The sequence below is a fragment of the Salmo salar genome, chromosome ssa11 (genome assembly GCF_905237065.1).
Source record: "Salmo salar chromosome ssa11, Ssal_v3.1, whole genome shotgun sequence".
In the NCBI taxonomy this organism is placed as follows: Eukaryota; Metazoa; Chordata; class Actinopteri; order Salmoniformes; family Salmonidae; genus Salmo; species Salmo salar.
Window position 1 is genome coordinate 32,787,123 of NC_059452.1, and position 14,950 is coordinate 32,802,072.

Here is a 14,950-nt window from a genome sequence, read left to right on the forward strand (position 1 = left end):
AGTGATATAGACATGCTGTAGTCTATAATGAAGAGAGTGATATAGACCACAGCATGTCTATAATGAAGAGAGTTATATAGACATGCTGCGGTCTATAATGAAGAGTGATATAGACATTCTGTGGTCTATTATGAAGAGTGATATAGACATGCTGTGGTATACAAGGAAGATAGTGATATAGACAGGCTGTGGTCTACAATGAAGAGAGTGATATAGACATGCTGTGGTCTATAATGAAGAGAGCTATATAGACATGCTGTGGTATATAATGAAGAGAGTGATATAGACATGCTGGGGTCTATAATGAAGAGTGATATAGACATGCTGTGGTCTATAATGAAGAGAGTGATATAGACATGCTGTGGTCTATAATGAAGAGAGTGATATAGACATGCTGTGGTCTATAATGAAGAGAGTGATATAGACATGCTGGGGTCTATAATGAAGAGTGATATAGACATGCTGTGGTCTATAATGAAGAATGATATAGACATGCTGTAGTCTATAATGAAGAGAGTGATATAGACATGCTGGGGTCTATAATGAAGAGAGTGATATAGACATGCTGGGGTCTATAATGAAGAGGGATATAGACATGCTGTGGTCTATAATGAAGAGAGTGATATAGACATGCTGTGGTCTATAATGAAGAGTGATATAGACATGCTGTGGTATATTATGAAGAATGATATAGACATGCTGTAGTCTATAATGAAGAGAGTGATATAGACATGTTGTGGTCTATAATGAAGAGAGTGATATAGACAGGCTGTGGTCTATAATGAAGAGAGTGATATAGACAGGCTGTGGTCTATAATGAAGAGAGTGATATAGACAGGCTGTGGTCTATAATGAAGAGAGTGATATAGACATGCTGTGGTCTATAATGAAGAGAGTGATATAGACAGGCTGTAGTCTATAATGAAGAGAGTGATAGACATGCTGTGTTATATAAAGAAGATAGTGATATAGACAGGCTGTGGTCTATAATGAAGAGAGTGATATAGACATACTGTGGTCTATAATGAAGAGAGTGATATAGACAGGCTGTGGTCTATAATGAAGACAGTGATATAGCCATGCTGTGGTCTATAATGAAAAGAGTGATATAGACATGCTGTGGTCTATAATGAAGAGAGTGATATAGACAGGCTGTGGTCTATAATGAAGAGAGTGATATAGACATGCTGTGGTCTATAATGAAGAGATTGATATAGACATGCTGTGGTCTATAATGAAGAGAGTGATATAGACAGGCTGTGGTCTATAATGAAGAGAGTGATATAGACATGCTGTGTTATATAATGAAGAGAGTAATATAGACAGGCTGTGGTCTATAATGAAGAGAGTGATATAGACATGCTGTGGTCTATAATGAAGAGTGTGATATAGACAGGCTGTGGTCTATAATGAAGAGAGTGATATAGACATGCTGTGGTCTATAATGAAGAGTGATATAGACATGCTGTGGTCTATAATGAAGAGAGTGATATAGACATGCTGTGGTCTATAATGAAGAGAGTGATATAGACATGCTGTGGTCTATAATGAAGAGAGTGATATTGACATGCTGTGGTCTATAATGAAGAGAGTGATATATACATGCTGTGGTCTATAATGAAGAGAGTGATATAGACATGCTGTGGTCTATAATGAAGAGAGTGATATATACATGCTGTGGTCTATAATGAAGAGAGTGATATAGACATGCTGTGGTCTATAATGAAGAGTGATATAGACATGCTGGGTTCTATAATGAAGAGATGATATAGACATGCTGTGGTCTATAATGAAGAGTGATATAGACATGCTGTGGTCTATAATGAAGAGAGTGATATAGACATGCTGTGGTCTATAATGAAGAGGTGATATAGACATGCTGTGGTCTATAATGAAGAGGTGATATAGACATGCTGTGGTCTATAATGAAGAGTGATATAGACATGCTGGGGTCTATAATGAAGAGAGTGATATAGACATGCTGTGGTCTATAATGAAGAGTGATATAGACATGCTGGGGTCTATAATGAAGAGAGTGATATAGACATGCTGTGGTCTATAATGAAGAGTGATATAGACATGCTGGGGTCTATAATGAAGAGTGATATAGACATGCTGTGGTCTATAATGAAGAGTGATATAGACATGCTGTGGTCTATAATGAAGAGTGATATAGACATGCTGTGGTCTATAATGAAGAGTGATATAGACATGCTGTGGTCTATAATGAAGAGTGATATAGACATGCTGTAGTCTATAATGAAGAGAGTGATATAGACATGCTGGGGTCTATAATGAAGATAGTGATATAGACAGGTTGTGGTCTATAATGAAGAGAGTGATATAGACATGCTGTGGTCTATAATGAAGAGAGTGATATAGACAGGCTGTGGTCTATAATGAAGAGAGTGATATAGACAGGCTGTGGTCTATAATGAAGAGAGTGATATAGACAGGCTGTGGTCTATAATGAAGAGAGTGATACAGACATGCTTGGGTCTATAATGAAGAGTGATATAGACATGCTGGGGTCTATAATGAAGAGAGTGATATAGACATGCTGGGGTCTATAATGAAGAGTGATATAGACATGCTGCGGTCTATAATGAAGAGTGATATAGACATGCTGTGGTCTATAATGAAGAGTGATATAGACATGCTGTGGTCTATAATGAAGAGTGATATAGACATGCTGTGGTCTATAATGAAGAGTGATATAGACATGCTGTGGTCTATAATGAAGAGTGATATAGACATGCTGTAGTCTATAATGAAGAGAGTGATATAGACATGCTGGGGTCTATAATGAAGAGAGTGATATAGACATGCTGTGGTCTATAATGAAGATAGTGATATAGACATGCTGTGGTATATAATGAAGAGAGTGATATAGACATGCTGTGGTCTATAATGAAGAGAGTGATATAGACATGCTGTGGTCTATAATGAAGAGAGTGATATAGACATGCTGTGGTCTATAATGAAGAGAGTGATATAGACATTCTGTGGTCTATAATGAAGAGAGTGATATAGACATGCTGTGGTCTATAATGAAGAGTGATATAGACATGCTGTGGTCTATAATGAAGAGAATGATATAGACATGCTGTGGTCTATAATGAAGAGAGTGATATAGACATGCTGTGGTCTATAATGAAGAGAGTGATATAGACATGCTGTGGTCTATAATGAAGAGAGTGATATAGACATGCTGTGGTCTATAATGAAGAGAGTGATATAGACATGATGTGGTCTATAATGAAGAGTGATATAGACATGCTGTGGTCTATAATGAAGAGTGATATAGACATGCTGTGGTCTATAATGAAGAGTGATATAGACATGCTGTGGTCTGTAATGAAGAGTGATATAGACATGCTGGGGTCTATAATGAAGAGAGTGATATAGACATGCTGTGGTCTATAATGAAGAGTGATATAGACATGCTGGGGTCTATAATGAAGAGAGTGATATAGACATGCTGTGGTCTATAATGAAGAGAGTGATATAGACATGCTGTGGTCTATAATGAAGAGAGTGATATAGACATGCTGTGGTCTATAATGAAGAGATTGATATAGACATGCTGTGGTCTATAATGAAGAGAGTGATATAGACATGCTGTGGTCTATAATGAAGAGAGTGATATAGACCATGCTGTGGTCTATAATGAAGAGAGTTATATAGACATGCTGTGGTCTATAATGAAGAGTGATATAGACATTCTGTGGTCTATTATGAAGAGTGATATAGACATGCTGTGGTATACAAGGAAGATAGTGATATAGACAGGCTGTGGTCTACAATGAAGAGAGTGATATAGACATGCTGTGGTCTATAATGAAGAGAGCTATATAGACATGCTGTGGTCTATAATGAAGAGTGATATAGACATGCTGTGGTCTATAATGAAGAGTGATATAGACATGCTGTGGTCTATAATGAAGAGTGATATAGACATGCTGTGGTCTATAATGAAGAGTGATATAGACATGCTGTAGTCTATAATGAAGAGAGTGATATAGACATGCTGTGGTCTATAATGAAGATAGTGATATAGACATGCTGTGGTCTATAATGAAGAGAGTGATATAGACATGCTGTGGTCTATAATGAAGAGAGTGATATAGACATGCTGTGGTCTATAATGAAGAGAGTGATATAGACATGCTGTGGTCTATAATGAAGAGAGTGATATAGACATGCTGTGGTCTATAATGAAGAGAGTGATACAGACATGCTTTGGTCTATAATGAAGAGTGATATAGACATGCTGTGGTCTATAATGAAGAGAGTGATATAGACATGCTGTGGTCTATAATGAAGAGTGATATAGACATGCTGTGGTCTATAATGAAGAGTGATATAGACATGCTGTGGTCTATAATGAAGAGTGATATAGACATGCTGTGGTCTATAATGAAGAGTGATATAGACATGCTGTGGTCTATAATGAAGAGTGATATAGACATGCTGTGGTCTATAATGAAGAGTGATATAGACATGCTGTAGTCTATAATGAAGAGAGTGATATAGACATGCTGTGGTCTATAATGAAGAGAGTGATATAGACATGCTGTGGTCTATAATGAAGATAGTGATATAGACATGCTGTGGTCTATAATGAAGAGAGTGATATAGACATGCTGTGGTCTATAATGAAGAGAGTGATATAGACATGCTGTGGTCTATAATGAAGAGAGTGATATAGACAGGCTGTGGTCTATAATGAAGAGAGTGATATAGACATTCTGTGGTCTATAATGAAGAGAGTGATATAGACATGCTGTGGTCTATAATGAAGAGTGATATAGACATGCTGTGGTCTATAATGAAGAGAATGTCATAGACATGCTGTGGTCTATAATGAAGAGAGTGATATAGACATGCTGTGGTCTATAATGAAGAGAGTGATATAGACATGCTGTGGTCTATAATGAAGAGAGTGATATAGACATGCTGTGGTCTATAATGAAGAGAGTGATATAGACAAACTGTGGTCTATAATGAAGAGTGATATAGACATGCTGTGGTCTATAATGAAGAGTGATATAGACATGCTGTGGTCTATAATGAAGAGTGATATAGACATGCTGTGGTCTGTAATGAAGAGTGATATAGACATGCTGTGGTCTATAATGAAGAGAGTGATATAGACATGCTGTGGTCTATAATGAAGAGTGATATAGACATGATGTGGTCTATTATGAAGAATGATATAGACATGCTGTAGTCTATAATGAAGAGAGTGATATAGACATGCTGTGGTCTATAATGAAGAGAGTGATATAGACATGCTGTGGTCTATAATGAAGAGATTGATATAGACATGCTGTGGTCTATAATGAAGAGAGTGATATAGACATGCTGTGGTCTATAATGAAGAGAGTGATATAGACAATGCATGTGGTCTATAATGAAGAGAGTTATATAGACATGCTGTGGTCTATAATGAAGAGTGATATAGACATGCTGTGGTCTATTATGAAGAGTGATATAGACATGCTGTGGTATACAAGGAAGATAGTGATATAGACAGGCTGTGGTCTACAATGAAGAGAGTGATATAGACATGCTGTGGTCTATAATGAAGAGAGCTATATAGACATGCTGTGGTATATAATGAAGAGAGTGATATAGACATGCTGGGGTCTATAATGAAGAGTGATATAGACATGCTGTGGTCTATAATGAAGAGAGTGATATAGACATGCTGTGGTCTATAATGAAGAGAGTGATATAGACATGCTGTGGTCTATAATGAAGAGAGTGATATAGACATGCTGGGGTCTATAATGAAGAGTGATATAGACATGCTGTGGTCTATAATGAAGAATGATATAGACATGCTGTAGTCTATAATGAAGAGAGTGATATAGACATGCTGTGGTCTATAATGAAGAGAGTGATATAGACATGCTGTGGTCTATAATGAAGAGTGATATAGACATGCTGTGGTCTATAATGAAGAGAGTGATATAGACATGCTGTGGTCTATAATGAAGAGTGATATAGACATGCTGTGGTCTATTATGAAGAGTGATATAGACATGCTGTGGTCTATAATGAAGAGAGTGATATAGACATGCTGTGGTCTATAATGAAGAGAGTGATATAGACATGCTGTGGTCTATAATGAAGAGAGTGATATAGACATGCTGTGGTCTATAATGAAGAGAGTGATATAGACATGCTGTGGTCTATAATGAAGAGAGTGATATAGACATGCTGTGGTCTATAATGAAGAGAGTGATATAGACAGGCTGTAGTCTATAATGAAGAGAGTGATATAGACATGCTGTGTTCTATAATGAAGAGAGTGATATAGACATGCTGTGGTCTATAATGAAGAGAGTGATATAGACATACTGTGGTCTATAATGAAGAGAGTGATATAGACAGGCTGTGGTCTATAATGAAGACAGTGATATAGCCATGCTGTGGTCTATAATGAAAAGAGTGATATAGACATGCTGTGGTCTATAATGAAGAGAGTGATATAGACAGGCTGTGGTCTATAATGAAGAGAGTGATATAGACAGGCTGTGGTCTATAATGAAGAGAGTGATATAGACAGGCTGTGGTCTATAATGAAGAGAGTGATATAGACATGCTGTGGTCTATAATGAAGAGAGTGATATAGACATGCTGTGGTCTATAATGAAGAGAGTGATATAAACAGGCTGTGGTCTATAATGAAGAGAGTGATATAGACATGCTGTGGTCTATAATGAAGAGAGTGATATAGACATGCTGTGGTCTATAATGAGGAGTGATATAGACATGCTGTAGTCTATAATGAAGAGAGTGATATAGACATGCTGTGGTCTATAATGAAGATAGTGGTATAGACAGGCTGTGGTCTATAATGAAGAGAGTGATATAGACATGCTGTGGTCTATAATGAAGAGAGTGATATAGACATGCTGTGGTCTATAATGAAGAGAGTGATATAGACAGGCTGTGGTCTATAATGAAGAGAGTGATATAGACATGCTGTGGTCTATAATGAAGAGAGTGATATAGACATGCTGTGGTCTATAATGAAGAGAGTGATATAGACATGCTGTGGTCTATAATGAAGAGAGTGATATAGACATGCTGTGGTCTATAATGAAGAGAGTGATATAGACATGCTGTGGTCTATAATGAAGAGAGTGATATAGACATGCTGTGGTCTATAATGAAGAGAGTGATATAGACATGCTGTGGTCTATAATGAAGAGAGTGATATAGACAGGCTGTGGTCTATAATGAAGAGAGTGATATAGACATGCTGTGGTCTATAATGAAGAGAGTGATATAGACATGCTGTGGTCTATAATGAAGAGAGTGATATAGACATGCTGTGGTCTATAATGAAGAGAGTGATATAGACATGCTGTGGTCTATAATGAAGAGAGTGATATAGACATGCTGTGGTCTATAATGAAGAGAGTGATATAGACATGCTGTGGTCTATAATGAGGAGTGATATAGACATGCTGTAGTCTATAATGAAGAGAGTGATATAGACATGCTGTGGTCTATAATGAAGATAGTGATATAGACATGCTGTGGTCTATAATGAAGAGAGTGATATAGACATGCTGTGGTCTATAATGAAGAGAGTGATATAGACATGCTGTGGTCTATAATGAAGAGAGTGATATAGACATTCTGTGGTCTATAATGAAGAGAGTGATATAGACAAACTGTGGTCTATAATAAAGAGAGTTATATAGACATGCTGTGGTCTATAATGAAGAGTTATATAGACATGCTGTGGTCAATAATGAAGAGAGTGATATAGACATGCTGTGGTCTATAATGAAGAGTGATATAGACATGCTGTGGTCTATAATGAAGAGTGATATAGACATGCTGTGGTCTATAATGAAGAGTGATATAGACATGCTGTGGTCTATAATGAAGAGTGATATAGACATGCTGTGGTCTATAATGAAGAGTGATATAGACATGCTGTAGTCTATAATGAAGAGAGTGATATAGACATGCTGGGGTCTATAATGAAGAGAGTGATATAGACATGCTGTGGTCTATAATGAAGATAGTGATATAGACAGGTTGTGGTCTATAATGAAGAGAGTGATATAGACATGCTGTGGTCTATAATGAAGAGAGTGATATAGACAGGCTGTGGTCTATAATGAAGAGAGTGATATAGACAGGCTGTGGTCTATAATGAAGAGAGTGATATAGACATTCTGTGGTCTATAATGAAGAGAGTGATATAGACATGCTGTGGTCTATAATGAAGAGTGATATAGACATGCTGTGGTCTATAATGAAGAGAATGACATAGACATGCTGTGGTCTATAATGAAGAGAGTGATATAGACATGCTGTGGTCTATAATGAAGAGAGTGATATAGACATGCTGTGGTCTATAATGAAGAGAGTGATATAGACAAACTGTGGTCTATAATCAAGAGAGTGATATAGACATGATGTGGTCTATAATGAAGAGTGATATAGACATGCTGGGGTCTATAATGAAGAGTGATATAGACATACTGTGGTCTATAATGAAGAGTGATATAGACATGCTGTGGTCTATAATGAAGAGTGATATAGACATGCTGTGGTCTATAATGAAGAGTGATATAGACTTGCTGTGGTCTGTAATGAAGAGTGATATAGACATGCTGTGGTCTATAATGAAGAGTGATATAGACATGCTGTGGTCTATAATGAAGAGTGATATAGACATGCTGTGGTCTATAATGAAGAGTGATATAGACATGCTGTGGTCTATAATGAAGAGTGATGTAGACATTCTGTGGTCTATAATGAAGAGTGATATAGACATGCTGTGGTCTATAATGAAGAGAGTGATATAGACATGCTGTGGTCTATAATGAAGAGAGTGATATAGACATGCTGTGGTCTATAATGAAGAGTGATATAGACATGCTGTGGTCTATAATGAAGAGAGTGATATAGACATGCTGTGGTCTATAATGAAGAGTGATATAGACATGCTGTGGTCTATTATGAAGAATGATATAGACATGCTGTGGTCTATAATGAAGAGAGTGATATAGACATGCTGTGGTCTATAATGAAGAGAGTGATATAGACATGCTGTGGTCTATAATGAAGAGAGTGATATAGACATGCTGTGGTCTATAATGAAGAGAGTGATATAGACATGCTGTGGTCTATAATGAAGAGAGTGATATAGACATGCTGTGGTCTATAATGAAGAGATTGATATAGACATGCTGTGGTCTATAATGAAGAGAGTGATATAGACAGGCTGTGGTCTATAATGAAGAGAGTGATAGACATGCTGTGTTATATAATGAAGATAGTAATATAGACAGGCTGTGGTCTATAATGAAGAGAGTGATATAGACATACTGTGGTCTATATTGAAGTGTGTGATATAGACAGGCTGTGGTCTATAATGAAGAGAGTGATATAGACATGCTGTGGTCTATAATGAAACGAGTGATATAGACATGCTGTGGTCTATAATGAAGAGAGTGATATAGACATGCTGTGGTCTATAATGAAGAGAGTGATATAGACATGCTGTGGTCTATAATGAAGAGAGTGATATTGAGATGTTGTGGTCTATAATGAAGAGAGTGATATATACATGCTGTTGTCTATAATGAAGAGAGTGATATAGACATGCTGTGGTCTATAATGAAGAGAGTGATATATTCATGCTGTGGTCTATAATGAAGAGAGTGATATAGACATGTTGTGGTCTATAATGAAGAGTGATATAGACATGCTGGGTTCTTTAATGAAGAGTGATATCGACATGCTGTGGTCTATAATGAAGAGTGATATAGACATGCTGTGGTCTATAATGAAGAGAGTGATATAGACATGCTGTGGTCTATAATGAAGAGAGTGATATAGACATGCTGTGGTCTATAATGAAGAGAGTGATATACACATGCTGTGGTCTATAATGAAGAAATATATAGACATGCTGTGGTCAATAATGAAGAGAGTGATATAGACATGCTGTGGTCTATAATGAAGAGTGATATAGACATGCTGGGTTCTATAATGAAGGGTGATATAGACATGCTGTGGTCTATAATGAAGAGAGTGATATAGACCTGCTGTGGTCTATAATGAAGAGAGTGATATAGACATGCTGTGGTCTATAATGAAGAGAGTGATATAGACATGCTGTGGTCTATAATGAAGAGTGATATAGACATGCTGTGGTTTATAATGAAGACTGATATAGACATGCTGTGGTCTATAATGAAGAGAGTGATATAGACATGCTGTGGTCTATAATGAAGAGTTATATAGACATGCTGTGGTCTATAATGAAGAGTGATATATTCATGCTGTGGTCTATAATGAAGAGTGATATAGACATGCTGGGGTCTATAATGAAGAGTGATATAGAGATGCTGTGGTCTATAATGAAGCGTTATATAGACATGCTGTGGTCTATAATGAAGAGTGATATAGACATGCTGGGGTCTATAATGAAGAGTGATATAGACATGTTGTGGTCTATAATGAGGAGTGATATAGGCATGCTGTGGTCTATAATGAAGAGTGATATAAACATGCTGTGGTCTATAATGAAGAGAGTGATATAGAGATGTTGTGGTCTATAATAAATAGAGTGATATAGAGATGTTGTGGTCTATAATGAAGAGAGTGATATAGACATGCTGTGGTCTGTAATGAAGAGAGTGATATAGACATGCTGTGGTCTGTAATGAAGAGTGATATAGACATGCTGTGGTCTATAATGAAGAGTGATATAGACGAGCTGGGGTCTATAATGAAGAGTAATATAGACATGTTGTGGTCTATAATGAAGAGTGATATAGGCATGCTGTGGTCTATAATGAAGAGTGATATAAACATGCTGTGGTCTATAATGAAGAGTGATATAGACATGCTGTGGTCTGTAATGAAGAGAGTGACATAGACAGGCTGTGGTCTATAATGAAGAGAGTGATATAGACATGCTGTGGTCTATAATGAAGAGTGATATAGACATGCTGTGGTCTATAATGAAGAATGATATAGACATGCTGTGGTCTATAATGAAGAGTGATATAGACATGCTGTGGTCTATAATGAAGAGTGATATAGACATGCTGTGGTCTATAATGAAGAGAGTGATATAGACATGCTGTGGTCTATAATGAAGAGAGTGATATAGACATGCTGTGGTCTATAATGAAGAGTGATATAGACATGCTGTGGTCCATAATGAAGAGAGTGATATAGACATGCTGTAGTCTATAATGAAGGGTGATATAGACATGCTGTGGTCTATAATGAAGAGTGATATAGACATGCTGTGGTCTATAATGAAGAGTGATATAGACATGCTGTGGTCTATAATGAAGAGTGATATAGACATGCTGTGGTCTATAATGAAGAGTGATATATACATGCTGTGGTCTATAATGAAGAGAGTGATATAGACATGCTGGGGTCTATAATAAAGAGTGATATAGAGATGCTGTGGTCTATAATGAAGAGTGATATAGACATGCTGTGGTCTATAATGAAGAGTGATATAGACATGCTGTGGTCTATAATGAAGAGTGATATAGACATGCTGTGGTCTATAATGAAGAGTGATATAGACATGCTGTTGTCTATAATGAAGAGTGATATAGACATGCTGTGGTCTATAATGAAGAGTGATATAGACATGCTGTGGTCTATAATGAAGAGAGTGATATAGACATGCTGTGGTCTATAATGAAGAGAGTGATATAGACATGCTGTGGTCTATAATGAAGAGTGATATAGACATGCTGTGGTCTATAATGAAGGAGTGATATAGACATGCTGTAGTCTATAATGAAGAGTGATATAGACATGCTGTGGTCTATAATGAAGAGTGATATAGACATGCTGTGGTCTATAATGAAGAGTGATATAGACATGCTGTGGTCTATAATGAAGAGTGATATAGACATGCTGTGGTCTATAATGAAGAGTGATATATACATGCTGTGGTCTATAATGAAGAGTGATATAGACATGCTGTGGTCTATAATGAAGAGAGTGATATAGACATGCTGTGGTCTATAATGAAGAGAGTGATATAGACATGCTGTGGTCTATAATGAAGAGTGATATAGACATGCTGTGGTCTATAATGAAGAGTGATATAGACATGCTGTGGTCTATAATGAAGAGTGATATAGACATGCTGTGGTCTATAATGAAGAGTGATATAGACATGCTGTGGTCTATAATGAAGAGTGATATAGACATGCTGTGGTCTATAATGAAGAGTGATATAGACATGCTGTGGTCTATAATGAAGAGTGATATAGACATGCTGTGGTCTATAATGAAGAGAGTGATATAGACATGCTGTGGTCTATAATGAAGAGAGTGATATAGACATGCTGTGGTCTATAATGAAGAGTGATATAGACATGCTGTGGTCCATAATGAAGAGAGTGATATAGACATGCTGTAGTCTATAATGAAGGGTGATATAGACATGCTGTGGTCTATAATGAAGAGAGTGATATAGAGATGTTGTGGTCTATAATGAATAGAGTGATATAGAGATGTTGTGGTCTATAATGAAGAGAGTGATATATACATGCTGTTGTCTATAATGAAGAGAGTGATATATACATGCTGTGGTCTGTAATGAAGAGAGTGATATAGACATGCTGTGGTCTGTAATGAAGAGTGATATAGACATGCTGTGGTCTATAATGAAGAGTGATATAGACGAGCTGGGGTCTATAATGAAGAGTAATATAGACATGTTGTGGTCTATAATGAAGAGTGATATAGGCATGCTGTGGTCTATAATGAAGAGTGATATAAACATGCTGTGGTCTATAATGAAGAGAGTGATATAGACATGCTGTGGTCTGTAATGAAGAGAGTGACATAGATATGCTGTGGTCTATAATGAAGAGAGTGATATAGACATGCTGTGGTCTATAATGAAGAGTGATATAGACATGCTGTGGTCTATAATGAAGAATGATATAGACATGCTGTGGTCTATAATGAAGAGTGATATAGACATGCTGTGGTCTATAATGAAGAATGATATAGACATGCTGTGGTCTATAATGAAGAGAGTAATATAGACATGCTGTGGTCTATAATGAAGAGAGTGATATAGACATGCTGTGGTCTATAATGAAGAGTGATATAGACATGCTGTGGTCCATAATGAAGAGAGTGATATAGACATGCTGTAGTCTATAATGAAGGGTGATATAGACATGCTGTGGTCTATAATGAAGAGTGATATAGACATGCTGTGGTCTATAATGAAGAGTGATATAGACATGCTGTGGTCTATAATGAAGAGTGATATAGACATGCTGTGGTCTATAATGAAGAGTGATATATACATAATGTGGTCTATAATGAAGAGAGTGATATAGACATGCTGTGGTCTATAATGAAGAGTGATATAGACATGCTGTGGTCTATAATGAAGAGTGATATAGACATGCTGTGGTCTATAATGAAGAGTGATATAGACATGCTGTGGTCTATAATGAAGAGTGATATAGACATGCTGTGGTCTATAATGAAGAGTGATATAGACATGCTGTGGTCTATAATGAAGAGAGTGATATAGACATGCTGTGGTCTATAATGAAGAGAGTGATATAGACATGCTGTGGTCTATAATGAAGAGTGATATAGACATGCTGTGGTCCATAATGAAGAGAGTGATATAGACATGCTGTAGTCTATAATGAAGGGTGATATAGACATGCTGTGGTCTATAATGAAGAGTGATATAGACATGCTGTGGTCTATAATGAAGAGTGATATAGACATGCTGTGGTCTATAATGAAGAGTGATATAGACATGCTGTGGTCTATAATGAAGAGTGATATATACATGCTGTGGTCTATAATGAAGAGAGTGATATAGACATGCTGGGGTCTATAATAAAGAGTGATATAGAGATGCTGTGGTCTATAATGAAGAGTGATATAGACATGCTGTGGTCTATAATGAAGAGTGATATAGACATGCTGTGGTCTATAATGAAGAGTGATATAGACATGCTGGGGTCTATAATGAAGAGTGATATAGACATGCTGAGGTCTATAATGAAGAGTGATGTAGAGATGCTGTGGTCTATAATGAAGAGTGATATAGACATGCTGTGGTCTATAATGAAGAGTGATATAGACATGCTGTGGTCTATAATGAAGAGAGTGATATAGACATGCTGTGGTCTATAATGAAGAGAGTGATATAGACATGCTGTGGTCTATAATGAAGAGTGATATAGACATGCTGTGGTCCATAATGAAGAGAGTGATATAGACATGCTGTAGTCTATAATGAAGGGTGATATAGACATGCTGTGGTCTATAATGAAGAGTGATATAGACATGCTGTGGTCTATAATGAAGAGTGATATAGACATGCTGTGGTCTATAATGAAGAGTGATATAGACATGCTGTGGTCTATAATGAAAAGAGTGATATAGACATGCTGTAGTCTATAATGAAGGGTTATATAGACATGCTGTGGTCTATAATGAAGAGTTATATAGACATGCTGTGGTCTATAATGAAGAGTGATATAGACATGCTGTGGTCTATAATGAAGAGTGATATATACATGCTGTGGTCTATAATGAAGAGTGATATAGACATGCTGGGGTCTATAATGAAGAGTGATATAGAGATGCTGTGGTCTATAATGAAGAGTGATATAGACATGCTGTGGTCTATAATGAAGAGTGATATAGACATGCTGTGGTCTATAATGAAGAGAGTGATATAGACATGCTGTGGTCTATAATGAAGAGAGTGAAATAGACATGCTGTGGTCTATAATGAAGAGTGATATAGACATGCTGTGGTCTATAATGAAAAGAGTGATATAGACATGCTGTAGTCTATAATGAAGGGTGATATAGACATGCTGTGGTCTATAATGAAGAGTGATATAGACATGCTGTGGTCTATAATGAAGAGTGA

The 14,950-nt window shown here is 36.6% G+C and overlaps 1 protein-coding gene across 1 annotated transcript in view; it reads right to left on the minus strand.

Annotated features, from left to right (window-relative positions):
- Positions 1 to 14,950, minus strand: part of slc12a1 (solute carrier family 12 member 1) — a 114,006-nt gene that overhangs the window by 68,755 nt on the left and 30,301 nt on the right. The window lies entirely within an intron of this gene.